The sequence below is a fragment of the Lingula anatina genome, chromosome 9 (genome assembly GCF_051362555.1).
Source record: "Lingula anatina isolate TDL-2025a chromosome 9, LinAna3.0, whole genome shotgun sequence".
Lineage (NCBI taxonomy): Eukaryota > Metazoa > Brachiopoda > Lingulata > Lingulida > Lingulidae > Lingula > Lingula anatina.
In genome coordinates, this window is record NC_141775.1 from 11,729,397 (window position 1) to 11,747,378 (window position 17,982).

At 37.2% G+C, this 17,982-nt stretch overlaps 1 long non-coding RNA gene across 1 annotated transcript; it reads left to right on the top strand.

The window, feature by feature from the left end:
• Nucleotides 1-437: 437 nt before the first annotated feature.
• On the top strand, nucleotides 438-2,379 carry LOC106153205 (uncharacterized). The gene is made up of 2 exons (XR_015331259.1): nucleotides 438-1,269; nucleotides 1,534-2,379. It is a non-coding gene; the product is annotated as an uncharacterized LOC106153205 (long non-coding RNA).
• The last annotated feature ends 15,603 nt before the right edge of the window (nucleotides 2,380-17,982 follow it).

A 17,982-nucleotide genomic window follows, 5' to 3' on the forward strand; every position in this document is an offset into this window, starting at 1 on the left:
AAGTCAGGTGCACCTCGCGTTTAGTATTTTTCATATTCGCTCTGTGATATTTGAAATCATTTACCATGTGCTGTAAAAAATTGAAGGATATTTTGAATTTTTTATATTGTACTGATTATTATTATAACAACAATAATTAGTTTATTGGTTTTTTCACTTAAATTCACTATTAATGAAACGTTGTATTCAAACTTTTACGCAAATTAAATATGTTTATATAATTAACTTCGCCTTAGGTTTTCTTCAATAAAAAACTCGATTTTTTTCATTTTCCAGAACCCCCCCCCCCCCCTTTTTTTGCTGGGTACGGGCCCGGTACCGCGCCATTATTCAGAATTCAGCTCGCTAGAAACAGGTTTAATCTGCATAAGTGCCCAAAGTTTATGTGTCAGTAACCCCTTGGTTAAATGAATATTCCATTCTTGGCAAGGCTTTTTCCAGCGAACCGCCCAATTGGAGGACTGCTGGCATCACCAGACGGCCTATATTTTATAAAGACGGCTCCGCGGCTTACAAATCTTTAGAAAAATGACGACTTGGCTTGTCTGGGCGGCGGTGGACATCGTAGTACTCGTGCAAAATTCTCTTATTTAGAGTAATTTGACATACCCGGCTTTTATGATGCGTCTCAATAAGGTCGCGCGCGTTATACGTCACAGGTCTTGCGTTACTACCCACGTGCTACGATTTTTCCCTTGGGGGGCAGCAAGCGGACATTTTGTATAGGAGAAATGCAAAGATGGGTGAATACGATACGTTGTTTTTAACCGAAGACGATGTTCCCGGGGCGAAACTGCCAACACCAAAAGTAAAGGATCATGCCAACTTTGTTTTAGAACGATGTGGTTAGCCTGTCAGTGGCGAGTTGAGGAGAAAAGAGCAGCATTGATAGCAAGGCACTGTGTACACGTGAACCGGCAAAGTTAATGATAATTTCGTGTTGCAAAAGCATAATTAATTTTTTTAGTTATTTTCCAAACGATACTATTTGAATAGCAGATACATAGATCTTACTAACAACAATGTAACATTTTGATGACATTGAAAATCAAAAGGTGATGTGCACGATAGTTTGAGGAGGACACGGCGACAGCAAGTTATGCATGAAATTTTGCTTTATAACACCATATCATATGCTTGTGTCGTTGATAACTCTGTGGTATTGTTGCTATTATTGCTGCTCAAATTAATACCTGATATTATTTCTCAGGCTACCAAGTACATATCAACTCATTTTTGTGGCAGTTGACCATTACATCATGTGTGCAGGTTATTATTATTATCATTATTATTATTTGATCAAGCACATTTTGATAAAGTGGAGAGAGAGAGTCAGAATTCATGCTGAATTTTAAAATATTAAATCATCACTAGTATGTGCAATTAAAGCTATTTGATTATACATATTTGATTTTCAGTTATGATGATTATGATATGTGGTTTCTGCCTTTTTTCTCTCACCCTGAAATATAAATATACAGTATAACAAGTAAATTGATAGTGCTTTATTACATTTTTGCTTTATACTTTCAGATGCAAAAACTGCGTAGAAGTTGGTAAAGCTGTAGAGATTGATGTGAGCATAGATCAGGGGAAATAGTATTAGAAATACTAGGAGGACAAGACATAGATAATGTACTAGTAGATCCATCATCACTGCAAGGGTAGTTTGTGTGATCCTGTCCCTGAAACTGTGCCACAAGTTTTCAACTGGTTGAGTCCTTACTAAGACAAGCCACTGCGGTGTGAATTGCAATATTTGCATTCAGGTTATATGTGTCAGATTGATGACAAAAAAGACCTCCACAATATAATTCAAAGGAGTTATCCTTGCATCTATGCCTCATCAAAAGTACACAGTGACAGTGACTAAAACATTGTTTGCAAATAGTGAGGCAGTGAAGGCTGCAAGGTGCCATTGTTTTTCAGTATTAAGAATGACAGTATCTGTTTTTTATTACTTATTCATTTTTAACTCACTTTGTTCTTTAAAATGCCCATTCAGTTTAAGGTTGGTGGCAATATATGGTAAATCTGTCATGCCTGTACACATGTATGTAGAATTTCTCTTGCTCAAATTTCTACATTTATTGAGGGCATTATGAAGTTTCCTGACTGATTAATGAGGTTACTTGTAGAAATATCTTGCCTACTCACATTTTGTGAAATTTTTACTACTTTATACATATGATTATTTACATCTCATCATTTGTGTGTGAAAGGCACTTGGTATTTGCATTTTAGAACTGTAGATCTGTGTACCAGCAGATTTATAATGCAGTAATATATGTTGATGTTTCTGAAAATAATATTCATGTTTGATAATTAATTGGTTTGAAAAAAAATAACTCAAATAAAATTAATTCATTTTTTATTTTTCGTAATCTGTTTTTATTATTTCTTCTAAGCATTTAATCATAACAACTCCCATGATGTCAATATACTGTTATTGTGTAATAATACTGAAAGGTTCCAAGTTTTTATAAACAGGTTGATGCTAACGTATTACAGATAAATATAAGCATAACAGCATATTTCCTTACTGATATATATCGGACGTACCACTGGTATAATACCGGTAGAGATACAGGTAAAGATGACAGCATTGATAACTGGGTTTACGGCGCTATTAGTACAGCGTGGTTAGTGTCAGATTGTTATCTGATAAAGTTTGCTACTAGTACCTGGGAACAAAAGGTCTGGCACTGGACAGTCAAGTTGATAAAATCACAAAAACGCCGGTAGAAAACAAAGCATACCTGCCCAACGTTGATTTGTTCAGATTCTTGACTAAGGGGTGCGTTACAGGTGTCAAAGGCCAAGACTTAAACTTAGGGGTTTGGCATGTCACTGGACATTCCTCTCTATTTCTACCCAAATCTAATAAAGCCTCATTTGCTTAACTTTGGCCAAATTTCCAATATCTACAGGTTGTGTAGTTTAATGCTTCGGGATTCTCTGGCAGCGGTTAATGTTGGGGACACCTGTGCGGCCGGTCAAAGCACCTAGACCCACTTTTGCCATTGCCACATTTTCCATTGCCGTAAATATCAAATTTGTGAATAGAATGAGGAATAATGACAGTTATGAAAAATGTTCGGAAGTACTTGTCACCTTCGTCACAGTAACCACATGGGCTGTGCTGCCCCCCCTCCACAGGCGACACCTTGCGGAGCAAGCGTGCGTAATCCAGAGTGCAACCGAAAGTAACCTTGTCGCGCGACCTTATTGAATACTACTACTGTGTAGTGCACGATGTTATTCAATAATGACGTAATTAACTACTACCTAAAGATTACAAAACACAATAAAATGTTTCCACTAACTTTTAAATACATAATGTACGCCGAACGCAGCGGTGACAAGAGTGACCTACATGTGTACATTCGGTATAAAATCGTGTAGGCCCTAAACGAAGTCTGAGCAAACTTATCGCCCAATTATGAAAGGGGACACCTTCCGGACCTTCATACAAGTACATACGGCACCTGGCAAAGCTGATAGACAAGAAGACAATTTTCCGATCTTCAGAGAGAGATCGTTCGCAATCCGACAGAAACGAAAAGGTAATTTTCATATTTGTTTAAGAGACTTCGTTAGCCGAAGATCGGGAGCAGGAGATCGTTATCGATCCAATCGAGACGAGAAGGCAATTCTCATATCTTCAGCGGGAGATCATTCGCGATCCAAGCGAAACCAGAAGGCAACTTTCATATTCGTTCAAAGGACTTCGCCAAAGATCGACAGCCTGAGATCGTTCGCGATCCAAGCGAGACGAGAAAGAAAAGGACTTCGTTCGCGTAAGATCGTCAGCCGGAGATCATTTGCGATTATTTTTAACCCGCCCCAGCCCCCCTGAAATTTATTATTTTGTAAAGATAATTTTTCATTTAATTTTACCTCCCCCCCCCCCACCCCTTGGTCACGGCACTTGGAAAAGTTGGACGCCCTGATATTTCGAAGGAAATAACGGATGGCAATTTTGGATGGCCTGTACCCCAAATCCTGGAAAAAAGCCTTGGTTCTGGGTGAAATAATATACTGGAACTTAATTAAATCGCGGGAATATTTTTAACTTTAAGCATTTTTACTAAACTATTATACAAAAGTTATCATGTATGAAGCATAGAATTTTCAACTATTTGAAGATTACATGACACATCTCACTGACCTAAATTTGTTTTTCATCGCTAATAACTTATAATTGGGTCAACTGATGTCTGTGTTTAAGAAAGTAAAAATGAAAATGAACTAAAATGTTCATCTAAGTACATAAGGGTCTGATATGCATCAAAAGGACCCGTGTGAGGCAAAACTACTATTGATTTTTGTTATCCCCATTTAAAGTATAATTACTTATGTTTTTTTTAAACATAGATTGGATAACTAATACCGGTATGCCTTTATTAGGGATGTGATTAATCTATTTTTTAGTTTAAAATGCCTGTGACTTGGGATTTCAATCTTGCCATTGCTGACCTTAAAAATGTGTGCTTGGATTACAATATTGCCTTTGACACATTCATATTTAGCCGACTGGATGAATTTAAGTATTGTTTTCTTCTGCTGCAAAGGGTTTTAATATAGAATATGTAGAAACTTTGGCTTCTTCAGTGTATTTCTTTCTACTCCAGTCTATAGGTTTTTAACACGAAACTTTTGGGGCAAGGGGTATAAGAGAAAAAATGGAAGGAATTTGGGGGAAACTGCTTGAAGCTAGGAGTAGCAGAAGTTATGATTCCTATAAGATCCTAGCAAATTTGTCATCAATTCATCTCTAACCTCTTTGACTATACAGTTTGAGATTTGGTTTGTCAGTTTCTATTTTGTTGTATAGGAGAGTAACAGGGTGTCATTGTTTTTCAAGGTGTCCTTGTTAAAATCTACATTTTGTCACAATAATTCCGCTTTCTTAAAAGTTGATATCTACCATGAGAAAATCTGTCTTGAAGTTTCCTGTTTCTCTCGTTAAGACCAGATTTCACATTCAATCCTGTGGACTCCCGTTAAGGTGCTTATCAGATGCAGGATTATATGAAGCTACACTTTAATTATCATGGTGCGAAATATTCCCACGCTCGTTCAACACCTATTAATGGCTGCGTTCGGTATAGGGGATTGGAGAGCAGTCCAACGGTAAATCTACGGTACTCGACTTTACCCTACCACTTTAGGCAGAAGCACAATGCATCCATAAACGAATAGGCCCACCATAAGTTCTCTATTTAAAGAAAAAAAAACGAACTTGATTGAGGCAATGGCAGTCAAAACATACGCGCTCAGTTTATTAGTTGTAATCACGTTCTTCGTGTTCATTAGTCTTAGGTTTTCAGTAGCTTCAACTCCCTGCCAACTTATTAATTCTGTCAAACTTCACGAGGTTGGTTTTAGAGCGCACGAAGATAGTGTGGCAAAATCGGTTGTTAGTGAAACCTGGCGGATTTCCTGCTTACCAACTCCAATAGAATGGTTAAGTTGAAGAGTAAGACGTCAAGCGCCAGTCATCTACTAGGTATAAGTGCATGTTTCACTTTGTAAGACAGGCATTGAGATAGTTTCAGCTTGTGAACGACTTTACGACGCTTTCCTGATCTGCTCTGCAATCTTGCTGAAGGTGTGTAAGCCATGAATGCGACTGAGATGTCGGTCAATGGAAGCTCATTTTTTGAAGGAGATGAAAAGGAAGAGGACTTTCCTGACTTGGCGTTCATCAATATGTTCTATTTTACTTTAGGAGGCATTGGGGTTTCGCTCGTTTGTCTGGTTGGCCTTAGTCTGAATTCTCTTTCAGTGGCTGTATTTTCACGTTTCGAGAAATGGACCCCGACTGCATTCCTGTTGATATGCTTGGCAGTGGCTGATAACGTCCATCTGTTATCGACGCTTTGTAACTTCAGCCTCCCGTCCATGTATCCGTATACTGGGTGGTTCCAAAACTACTTCTTTCTCCTGATGAAACACTCCCGGCTTCTGTATGGGTTGAAATATTCCATCTTCCTGATCCCACCCTGGCTAGTAGTGCTCGTAACGGTCGATCGTTATCTGCACCTTTGCTCAGACAACGCCCTTAGAAGTGGACCAACCGCACCCATCAAGGTTTGGGCGTTTAGGGTTGTTAGCGTCGTGGTTTTTGCCTTTCTAACCAATGTCCCACTGTATTTCTTAAGATCCGTGCCTGAGCGTCCTTGCCCCCTGAACACAACGTCCCCGGTTTTTTGCCTCGGCGCCCCTTTACCAGTTTCGGAATACCACAATGTGTATATTGCCTTTTTTTACATTTTTGTGCACTTCCTGATTCCTTTCATTATCGTTTTGACTTTGAATGTGAAGATGGCTCACAGCATGAGGGTTCTTGCTAAGAATCCGACCATGGTTGCCATGCACAAGTTAGGCGTTCATCGTACTTTGATAAAAATGACTTTGGTCATCGCCCTTACCACTTTGGTGCCCTCCTTAACTGTGGCTCTGTCTACTCTATTTGCACTCTTTGGAAACCATCGCAATGCGCAAGTAAGCGAAATGCGATTCATGGCTTTTTTATCCCCAGTTATGATTTTGTTGTTTACACTTAGCTCCTGCATAAATTTCTTCATTTACGGCCTTTTCGGAAAACAATTCAGAAGCACTTTGAAGTCGCTTTGCTGCAACCGAAAGCCAAGAAAAGTGGAACAAACTGCTCGTGCTGTGGCGGGACGCAGCAGAAATGAAGAGCCGGATAAGACAAAGCCAGGCGTGCCAGCTATCAGCACCATAGGTTCTGCTTGAGCAGGAAAAACCAACCTTCTATAACAAGGTAAATGATTAATATAGAATACGTTTGTTTGTCTTTGACATTTTTCCTCTCACTATTATTATTATTATTATTATTATTACATAGGTTGCATGCAGGTATAGATAGATAGACAGATAGATGCCTACTCTGACATCTTGACTACATAAAGTAACTCAGGTACATAATTTTTCTTTCCCCTATTGTCTGAGAATAGTCCAACTTTCATGGAATCACAACATAAACTTTCAGTCAGCTACAGAAAACCCTGTTTCCTATTGCAGGTACCTGGGTAAGATGAAATTTTCTGACATTTTTCTGTGGAACATACGTTGTATAGCATTAGCCATGACGCAACGCCTCTTGTGTTACAGTTTAAATATTTATAAAAATCATTACGTCATGTATAATTTACCATGACTGAATCACAAAATATATCGGAACGTGATGTAAAAATAAAAAGTAAATGACCCGGAACACACGTCAACCGGAATATATATTACAATTTAGGCTCCATGGTAAAAATTCAGATAAAATTGAGACAGTTGTGGATTTTTGTTCTATACACATACAGGTTTTGAATGAATACAACTTCAAAATTCAGCATGTGACACTTCAACATGTAAAATGCTCCTCTATATTGGGTTTGGGTGTGAGGAATTGGCCTTAGAAAACTTTATCACCCAGTGCAGAGTTCGATTCCAAATTATGCACCTTTGAACGAAAGAGAGACACGAGTCATCGCCGCATGACAAGTACTTGAAGGTATCTGAAAAAAGAGTAACAACGAATCAGATAAGTGTGGAATGAATCTAGCAATTAAAGGGAACTTCAAGGTAAAAATAGCAGATCATTTGTCAAAACGTCAAGATTACCAGTCATTTGTTTCTAATTTGTTAAAACTCCAAAGTAAATATAAGACATTTACGTCAATTATCGCGTACCTGACATCAAGTGAACTTCTACTTTGTAACAAAGAAGCTTGGCGCTTGTTGTTGGAAATCGGGGATTGCCGGTACGTGATGATTGATGTATTTTATATATATCACGCATTTGTTCCCAAAGGAAAAAACCTCACCCTGAAGGTTATTTGTAACTTGTTCTTCCACACAAATTAAAGTACAAAGTTTACACTAGTTTACACTCTGATATCACAATTGGTCATGGGGGTGTTCAAAATATTTGGTATTACATCTGAAAACCTCTCGGATTAAGTCGATGAAAATTGACAACTTTACGATTGACCACAGAAAAGAACAGAATTCGATTCCAAATGACGCACGTTTGAACAATGTCATGCGATGTCACTCGCCATCGCATGACAAGCACCTCTGGTAACTCAAAAAGGAACAACGAATTGGATAAGTGTGGAATGCTTCTAGCAATTAAAGGAAAGGTAATGATAGCAGATCGTTCGTCCAAACGTCAAGATTACCAGTCATTTGTTTTTAAAGAAGAATTGTTAAAAGTCCACCGTAAAGACCTTTACGTCAATTATCGCGTACTTGGTATCAAATTAACTTTACGTATAACAAAGAAGCTCACCGCTTCTTGTTGGAAATGGGGGCGTACGTGATACTTGATTTTTTAAAGCGAGTAAATGATCACAAAGGAAGAAAAATAACTCACCCAGAAGGTAATTTGCAACTTGTCGTTCCAGACAATATAAATTACAAAGTTTTGTCTAGTTTACACAACGTTACTACAATTTGGCATTGCATATTAAGCACATTTGGAAAGTTCAGTTCGCGGATGTTGTCAATAATGTGCTTTCTTGTGTCGAATGCTCGACAAACAAAAAAAACGCCAAAAGAATTAAGGATTCCGTTGTTACCTTTGCCTGTGGAAGGCAGCTTTGTTGACTACATAACGTTTCTACCAATTTCGAGAGGAGGGAATGAGAATATGGTTATTTCTTTATTAGACTTTTACCTTTTAATGAAAATTATTGAAGCATGGCAAATTTTTAAATTATCTCCAAGGTCCTCATAAGATCAGTTGAATTACATATATTAGACATCTATTAAATAATTAAAAATAATTAAAGATTGTGTTAAGACTATCAAGTTAACAATAAAACTTATATACAAATAAGACTATAAAAATAACATTGAAACATACATACAGACTTATCAATGACAACAGTAACAATCTTCATTTTTTGATAAAATTTAATATGATGAATAGGCGCAACTGAAATTAATACGCCATAAGACAGACAGCAAAATGGGTGAAGCAAACGTGACGAAGTCATAATATTCAAATTGGATAGAATTAGAATATGTATCTAGAGTCCATCCTAGTAGTGATGTTATTAAACTGTAACGGGAATTTTAAAAGTTGCTCTCAAATTTTACTGTATTGACATTTTTTTTCTTAACATAAGTTTTTTTTCCCAGAATGATACGATTGGAGTACAGTGCACATGCACCTTGAAGTTGACAAACAGATATTAAGATTATTATTAATATACAAAATTCAACATCCCCCTTAAAATTACATTTTTTAAGTTGCGAAGAACAAATTGTGTTAATTGTTTCTCGATATATTGCCTAAAAAAAGTCCTTATCCCTGGCATTCAAAGATCATCTTTAAATTATCTTGTCAGTTGGTAAAGCGGTTATATTTGCAATCAAAGGGCAAGTAGTACAAATGATTAATGGTAAATGTGAATTTTATTTAATATGACTTGAGTGATTATGCGGTTAAAATGTGACGTCCGTAGTTATGGATGTGTTTAGATGTGTTGTAGGGGTGGAAAGTGATGTGCATGTCGTCATTAAATATTATCTGGGACGCCAGATATATACTATATGGAACGCCAGATTGGGTCAATATTATTATTTATTATTATTATTATTAGTAGTAGTAGTAGTAGTAGTAGTAGTAGTAGTTGTTGTTGTTGTTGTTGTTGTTGTAGTGGTATTTTTATTAAATCTACTATTATGCTATTGGCACAGTTATGTAAACATATATTATTGTTATCATAATCTGCTGCAATGAATAATACCATGGAAAATTAAGACTTTGCATGATAAACAAAAATGTATTGATTTTTGCAGATTAAAGTTAAGATATACCTAATTAAGTTTTTACTTGGCAAGTATTTCTGCGTCATTCGCATTAGAGATATTTGTAGACGTTGGACCTTGAACATTCACGGATATACAGAGAACTGTGAACAATTATTCGTATGTCCGTAAACATTCGCGAATAAGCGAATTGATTTTTACAATGGCGAGCCAATCACAATCGTTTTTCTTCACTATACAGTATGATTTCACTGACACTATATGGATCTCTCGTGCTATAATTCAAAATGGAGGATACAGTGAACTATACCAAATGAAAAGCAATCCATTTATGTGGAAATAAACTTTAAATTGTTGGGACTGAAGTCATAAGATATTGTATGTAGTAAGAACGACACTTTAAGTATTGTGTAATGCATATTAAATACGTGACGTATTTATGTATAAATATTTCTATATTCAGATAATTAATCTTATGATTATCGGTTGTCGATATTTAATCAGACAGTTATTGGTATATTAACAGTTTGTTTTATCTATTGTAACGACGATGACATGAAACTGATGATACAGACTTGACATTTAATATAGAATATTTTAGTTTCGAATGCATGCCTAGGTAAAATGCGTTCTTAAAAAAATCAGATTCCATGTAAGATATGTAAATGGAGAAGTGTGTAGTCAGGTGTGTCGCTGCCTATGAACTGACTAACATGTTGCACTGCTGCATTGTGTAACTTGCAGTGATTTATTTGGTAGTGCTCCTTTGGACTGGTCAAAGCTTGGCTTTGGCAAAGCATGGGTCTGACAAAAAAAAAAGTACCCATATGTCGGCAGCCACTGCATAGAAGGATTTGAAATTTTACATGCAAGCAGTTGGTTTTGCATTGTGTAAAATGAGTTACGCAGTGATTGATCTGTGCCAGAATGGGGGAAAAAAGACAGACATTACTAGAAAGATTAATTTGTCACACGGAATAGTCCGCACAGTTTTATGGAGTTATGCCTATAGACTGACGCACCTACATGGAGGCCACACCCTATGTATCGAAATCTTACCACAAATGTACAGAACTCACTGTTATTCCGGATATTCTACTGCAACTAAACAGGAACCACCCAGTCCGTTCAGAATGAAAGGCAAGTTGCCACTAGAACGCGTTTTTCAAGGCTCTTAGCGAACGCCAAACTTGTTTTAGCAGGTAAAGATACCAGACGACCCCTGAGGAGGACATTTCAAACAGCAAAACGTCGGCGTCTGTTTCTCTAATGAACTGGGGAAAATTACCGTTTCTGGGTACAACACTGAAACCGCGTGCCTTTCTTTATTTAGGTCAGATTTTACCTGTACCGCTCAACTAGTCAAAACAGAGTTTACAGACTTCCTGAAGAGGCCTACGACGTACTGTGTGCCTCGTCTAAAGCGCCAGTGGTCATTGACAGCTTCAGTATTTGGATACCACATTGGTGCCAAAACACCAATGGTAATCATCAATAAAAACATGAAACAAACCAATTAAAGGAAAAGTCATGGGAACCATTTGGCCATCATTTGATAAGGGGCACCTTAGAAACAATTGTGCACGATGAGATTGCTGGTTCACACAGAACACTTTCAATGGCAGATAACTTACAGAACCAAGGGAATAAGCAACTACCTTGGTCATCAAAATTGCCATATTTGAACCACATAGACAATATGTGGGTAGATCAACGGCCTAAATGTCCTACAGAAAACTGAAATTGGACAATTTTTGGCCGATGGCTGGACTGTTATTCCAGATGAAACTAAAAACCTATCCCAAGAAATGCCTTGTCGCTTGAGAGCCCTACTAGCAGCCAGATGAGGTTGGGCGTAGAAGCGACAGTTGCTGTGACTAGAAACTGACATGAGAGCCATTTGTGGGGCGTGTAACTCTTTTACAGATTATAATTTGGAAAATATGGAAATCCAAAACATCGCTTTTAATGGTTTTTGTATGACTTAGAATCGGCAATATATTTTTGTTTGCCTCACTGGCGAATTCAGTTAATGAACTGGTGTCACAATGACACCGAAGAGATTATCAAAAGTTTTTAAAACACGATTTTAATCATTTCTATTTTACAGTCAGCAAAATAGGAAAAACTGATGAAAATGATTTTGAAAAAAAAAAATTCCATATCAAATGTCAAGTCTGTATATACTTTATATTTAGGGGAATTTTGATATTTTTGAAACTAAATTACCTCTTGGTTTTATACAATCGTGGATTGAATTTGATATTGTTTCTCTTATAGTCATTCATAGGGAGCACTACAGTGTGGATAAATATGAAGATGATCAGGTACTTCACCATTAACGATGCGCTGGTCGCAACGTTGTGGTGAATGCTGCTCATTGGACAGGGAGTGGCCGACCCTATTATCTCGCGTAGTGCATTCTAACTATATCTTATATGACAGATTAAAGAGTGAAAATGTATAATAAGAATGTGTCTGAGCCATAATAAGAGAGTCACAGGTTATTAATGAGGAAAAAACCAAAAGTATCTGTACTCTTGGGCCACACATAAAACAGTGTAACTGTTAATTTCAGTACGAAATAGGTCCACTAATTAGCATATTTTCCGAAAAGTTATCAATCTTTCTTTGAGTTATATTTTTGGTTTCATGTCTAAAGTTTTTTTTTTTTTGTTACTTTCTTACATAGAATTAATTGGCTTCTCTTTGGTGTTGTAGAATTTCATGATAAAAATGGACTGTTTAAGATGCATTTTACATGTAGGCATATCGTCCCCAAGAGATAATGTAACGTTAATTATTGACAGCCACATGAGTAAATAAGGGCCGGGATTGTTTTGTAGACTAAGAGGGCATTCCCAAAGATTTAGATCGATCTTACTAGATCGACCTAACTCCCTGGGGGTTCACGCTAAATTGCAGTCAGCCGACCGCTCACGGAAGTTAATTACCCCCTTACAGCTTGTAGTAGGCGGGACGGACATTAAAGCCGAATTATCTGACAGTAATCTAGTGATAGATCGATCTAAAATCAATGGGAATGCACCCAAACTAATTGATTGACGGGAACTCATAATACGTAATCACAGGAATATTTTGTTAACAAGAAGAAGGCCGCTAGAGACGGCATGGGGCAGAGACAGAACTGGAAAGAAAGGGGGACTAAACGGAGAGTAGTGAATAAATAACATGAAAGAATATGACGGTGTTGTATTTACTGCCTCACGTAACAACGAAATTTAAAGACAACAACTTGGTGACATCACCAATGTAAAAGGAATTGCATCGAGGCAATACATAGGACATACATATGGTCCCAGAACGTTAATCTTTAGGGGTCTTGTCCTTTGGTGCCATGCAAAGGTTATTATAGTGTGTCTTTGCTAGATGAGTTTTGATTAGTCAAATGTAAGGGCCGATCAGTCAGTTTACCGGCTTCGACTCAAAAGCTGCAAAATTCAACTCTAGTACAACGTTTTGCTCAAATTTGATCATTAGTTACCTATTATGTGTTACCTCGTTACCAGAGTTGGATTTTATAAGACTCGTATTTAATACACACAATACAAAACACGATTACGGTACATACAAAGCATTTACATAAAAAATCAACCGGTGAAACTCGATCTTAATTTTTCGGAAAGATATTATTTGAATGACGTCACGCCTCAGGCTCGCGTATTATCACCTCATTTGAACACATTATACACACACAACCATTCCTGTGGTTGCTTCATCAGTTTGTGTAAAATATGGGAGCTACTAAGGATGTAATTTGTTTTCTTTTCAGTGGGGTTATTATACAATAAGCTTGTCGAAATAACTAATGGTTTTTGCTAGGAAAACACGAACAAAAGAAGTGGTGCATGTGACATTGGGGTGTCAAATGGTATCTGAACAACTCTGTTAACAAGAAAATTAATAAAAGACACCTTTCCATACTTTTTTCAATCATTAATTTGCCTTAGAATATATTTTCTTGGCATTTTATTTGTGAAGTAGTTTTCAGTGCCAATTTTACAAAGAAAATTATCCGACTTTTAACGAACTTTCCACTTTCCACTCTTTGAGAGCAAGATTTTTTGAATGTGTCAGATCTGAAGTCCGTAAGGTTTACTTAAAAAATGAAAGACAAACAAACAGCAGTGACTTGCCAGGCCAATATAATCTAGCTTTAAAGTGATGATCAATAACTAAAGTTATCAATCATTAGTTTAATCACCCTCTCTCTTAATCTATAAAAAGCAAATGACATCCGATTTATAAGTTTCTTTACATGAACGTACGTGTAGTAGACCTCATGGTGTAAAGAGCTGTTGGTCACGTGTCCCTTATAAAAATCGTTAGTGCACATGCAATTTACAAGCTGGGGAATTATATTTGTGGTCTGTATAGGGAGCATACAAACTGTGTGTGGCTGTCTGCAGGCTTGAAAGAGAATTTTATTTACTAAATTTCTTTACATGAACGTACGTGTAGTACACCTCAAGGTGTAAAGAGCTGTTGGTCACGTGTCCCTTATAAAAATCGTTAGTGCACATGCAATTTACAAGCTGGGGAATTATATTTGTGGTCTGTATAGGGAGCATACAAACTGTGTGTGGCTGTCTGCAGGCTTGAAAGAGAATTTTATTTACTTGGATTTCAGATCAGTCACAGCTTTTAGGGCAAACAGATTCGCTAGCGATTTTAGTAAGCGTGTTAACATTATCTCCCCAAATATATTTTGACTGCTTGACTTGCTAGTACTGTGAAAAGAAAAATGACTATAGCATAAAAAAATACATTAAATAGCTATAAATCTAGAGGCAAAAATTGAAAAAATGGCATATCTCCACTCATCAACATACTACATGCAAGATCGTTTTGCATAGGTGCCTATCAAAAGAAGCACTAACCCCGCAGAATCTGGTAAACACAATTTAGATTTTGCGATACTTTCGACATTTCCTTCTCAGATATCTTGATGTTACTATATATATGTCACTAATTATTTCACAACTATGCAGTTATGACGTCTGTCAGCTATCGCGCCTTTTGACCGGTCGATAACAAGCTGTCACGCTGCTGAGAGGCCAATTATCCGTCGGTTGATTGGGTTAGAACAAGCTGAGCACGAGCATTTCGAGGATGAGACCACTTTGATTGCTTCTTGAAAAACCTTTTGGTAACTTCTAACTGCCTTTTAGGAAATGACACCTAAGTCATTCAGGTTTTGGTGATAAACGCCATTATGTCTTGCCATGCACGGTGACATAAGTCATTAAACTGATCGGTATTAACCATCTTCACCAGTCATTAAACTGATCGGTATTAACCACCCTCACCAGTCATTAAACTGATCGGTATTAACCATCTTCACCAGTCATTAAACTGATCGGTATTAATCATCTTCACCAGTCATTAAACTGATAGGTATAAACCATCTTCACCAGTCATTAAACTGATAGCTATTAACCATCTTCACCAGTCATTAAACTGATAGCTATTAACCATCTTCACCAGTCATTAAACTGATAGGTATTAACCATCTTCACCAGTCATTATACTGATCGGTATTAATCATCTTCACCAGTCATGAAACTGATAGGTATTAACCATCTTCACCAGTCATTAAACTGATAGGTATTAACCATCTTCACCAGTCATTAAACTGATCGGTATTAATCATCTTCACCAGTCATTAAACTGATCGGTATTAACCATCCTCACCAGTCATTAAACTGATCGGTATTAACCATCTTCACCAGTCATTAAACTGATCGGTATTAATCATCTTCACCAGTCATTAAACTGATAGGTATTAACCATCTTCACCAGTCATTAAACTGATCGGTATTAATCATCTTCACCAGTCATGAAACTGATAGGTATTAACCATCTTCACCAGTCATTAAACTGATAGGTATTAACCATCTTCACCAGTCATGAAACTGATAGGTATTAACCATCTTCACCAGTCATTAAACTGATAGGTATTAACCATCTTCACCAGTCATTAAACTGATCGGTATTAATCATCTTCACCAGTCATTAAACTGATAGGTATTAACCATCTTCACCAGTCATTAAACTGATCGGTATTAATCATCTTCACCAGTCATGAAACTGATAGGTATTAACCATCTTCACCAGTCATTAAACTGATAGGTATTAACCATCTGCACCAGTCTTTAAACTGATAGGTATTAACCATCTTCACCAGTCATTAAACTGATAGGTATAAACCATCTTCACCAGTCATTAAACTGATAGGTATAAACCATCTTCACCAGTCATAAAACTGATAGGTATAAACCATCTTCACCAGTCATTAAACTGATAGGTATTAACCATCTGCACCAGTCATTAAACTGATAGGTATTAACCATCTTCACCAGTCATTAAACTGATCGGTATTAACCATCTTCACCAGTCATTAAACTGATCGGTATTAATCATCTTCACCAGTCATTAAACTGATAGGTATTAACCATCTTCACCAGTCATTAAACTGATAGGTATTAACCATCTTCACCAGTCATTAAACTGATCGGTATTAACCATCTTCACCAGTCATTAAACTGATAGGTATTAACCATCTTCACCAGTCATTAAACTGATAGGTATTAACCATCTTCTCCAGGAAAGTTAGATTAATTGAACCAGTGTGCTGTTCCACAACGTCTGATCATTACATTGTTGCTGCATAAGTTAATCAAGTACTATATTTTACTTCCGTTGTTGCAATACGCTGTATAAATGCACTAAACACCCAAACCTAATTAGGGGATGCAAAACAGGTCACGTGCATGCTCTTAAGAATATATAGTGCACAGATTGCAAACTATGTTTGATTATTATAGAGTTCCACGTGAGGAACTTTTTAAAGTTTCGCTCTCCTGGAACCATGAATAATAAAAGATAATTCATCGCCTAGCTCCAAAAAAGGACCATACGTTACTGTCACAAATGCCACACGTCCAGCTGTGAAACGTTTTACTCACTTTGGTTTATATCTTACAAGCATAATGTTGTAAAAAATCATGTATAGAGGAGTTAATTGTTTTTGAGCGACTTGAAGCAATAATGACTCTTCCTTTGAGATTCAAAATTCCGCAAGAAATACATTGTAAACAACGCATGGAAATATATTCTATTGCATTTTACCACTAAAACGGCTGTTATTGTAGTAAAACTAAAATCTGTGCTTGTCAATAGGGCTTTCGATGCCTTTCTTCCCGGTCGTCAAGCCATCCGTTGCCAATGACGTTGGGGTGTCACGCGGATTTTCGCGTTCATTCGAGACCAAAATAACATATGGCGCCAAACGCTTGATGCAATCCGCAGACGTAAGTTGCGAGTTTTTGTACAGTGCGTCGGATAACCGAAAGCCCAGAATTGCACACATTGTAGTTATAAATACATTTTGAGCAATAAGAAGAATATATCTTATGAATCTTATATCATTGTTATATAGTGTTGTTGTTGTCTGCTTTTCCCGCAGTTTTAAGTAGGTCACCAGAAAATATCGCTCGATATCGCGTGACTATGCAATGTCAAAGAGGGCTCCGTCAGTTAAAATCTCTTAAGAGATTTTAACAAAAAAACCAAACGTTTAGGAAAAAAACTTGGACTAACTTTGAATGCAGGAATGAGGTCGCTGGCCATTGGTAAGTACGGGAAAATTGCCGTTTACCCCAGGAAAATCCAATTTTTGGCCAAAACAAAGAGTTATTGTACCACCAGCGTTAGCGCTGGCGGTACACATGGTTTTAGTCCCGTCCGGATCGTTCCGCCGGCTCCGCCGGACGGGTACCGTTACCGCTTCTCCTCCTAGACGGTAAGGGCCCCCGTACCCATCTCTTGGATTTAGGTCACCTATAATCTCAACTCGTTCCACGTAAAATTTGGGCTTTGTCGGTTTTGGGGTCTAGGTGTGGCACTCATTGCAATGCACCCTTGTCTAAAAATGGCAAAATTAAATGCTAATTATCTACCCTACGGAAGGAATTATGGGAAAAATTTCTACAGACGGCTTTCCAAAAGTCATATGTGTAGATTTCAAATATGCCCTTGGATTTGACCTTTGACCTTTATTTCAAGGTCAAACGGGCCAAAATTTTCAAAAAAATGAATTTTTTTACGAAAAAATAATTATTTGCCCTGTTATTCAGACACCACACAGACTTAACCAAT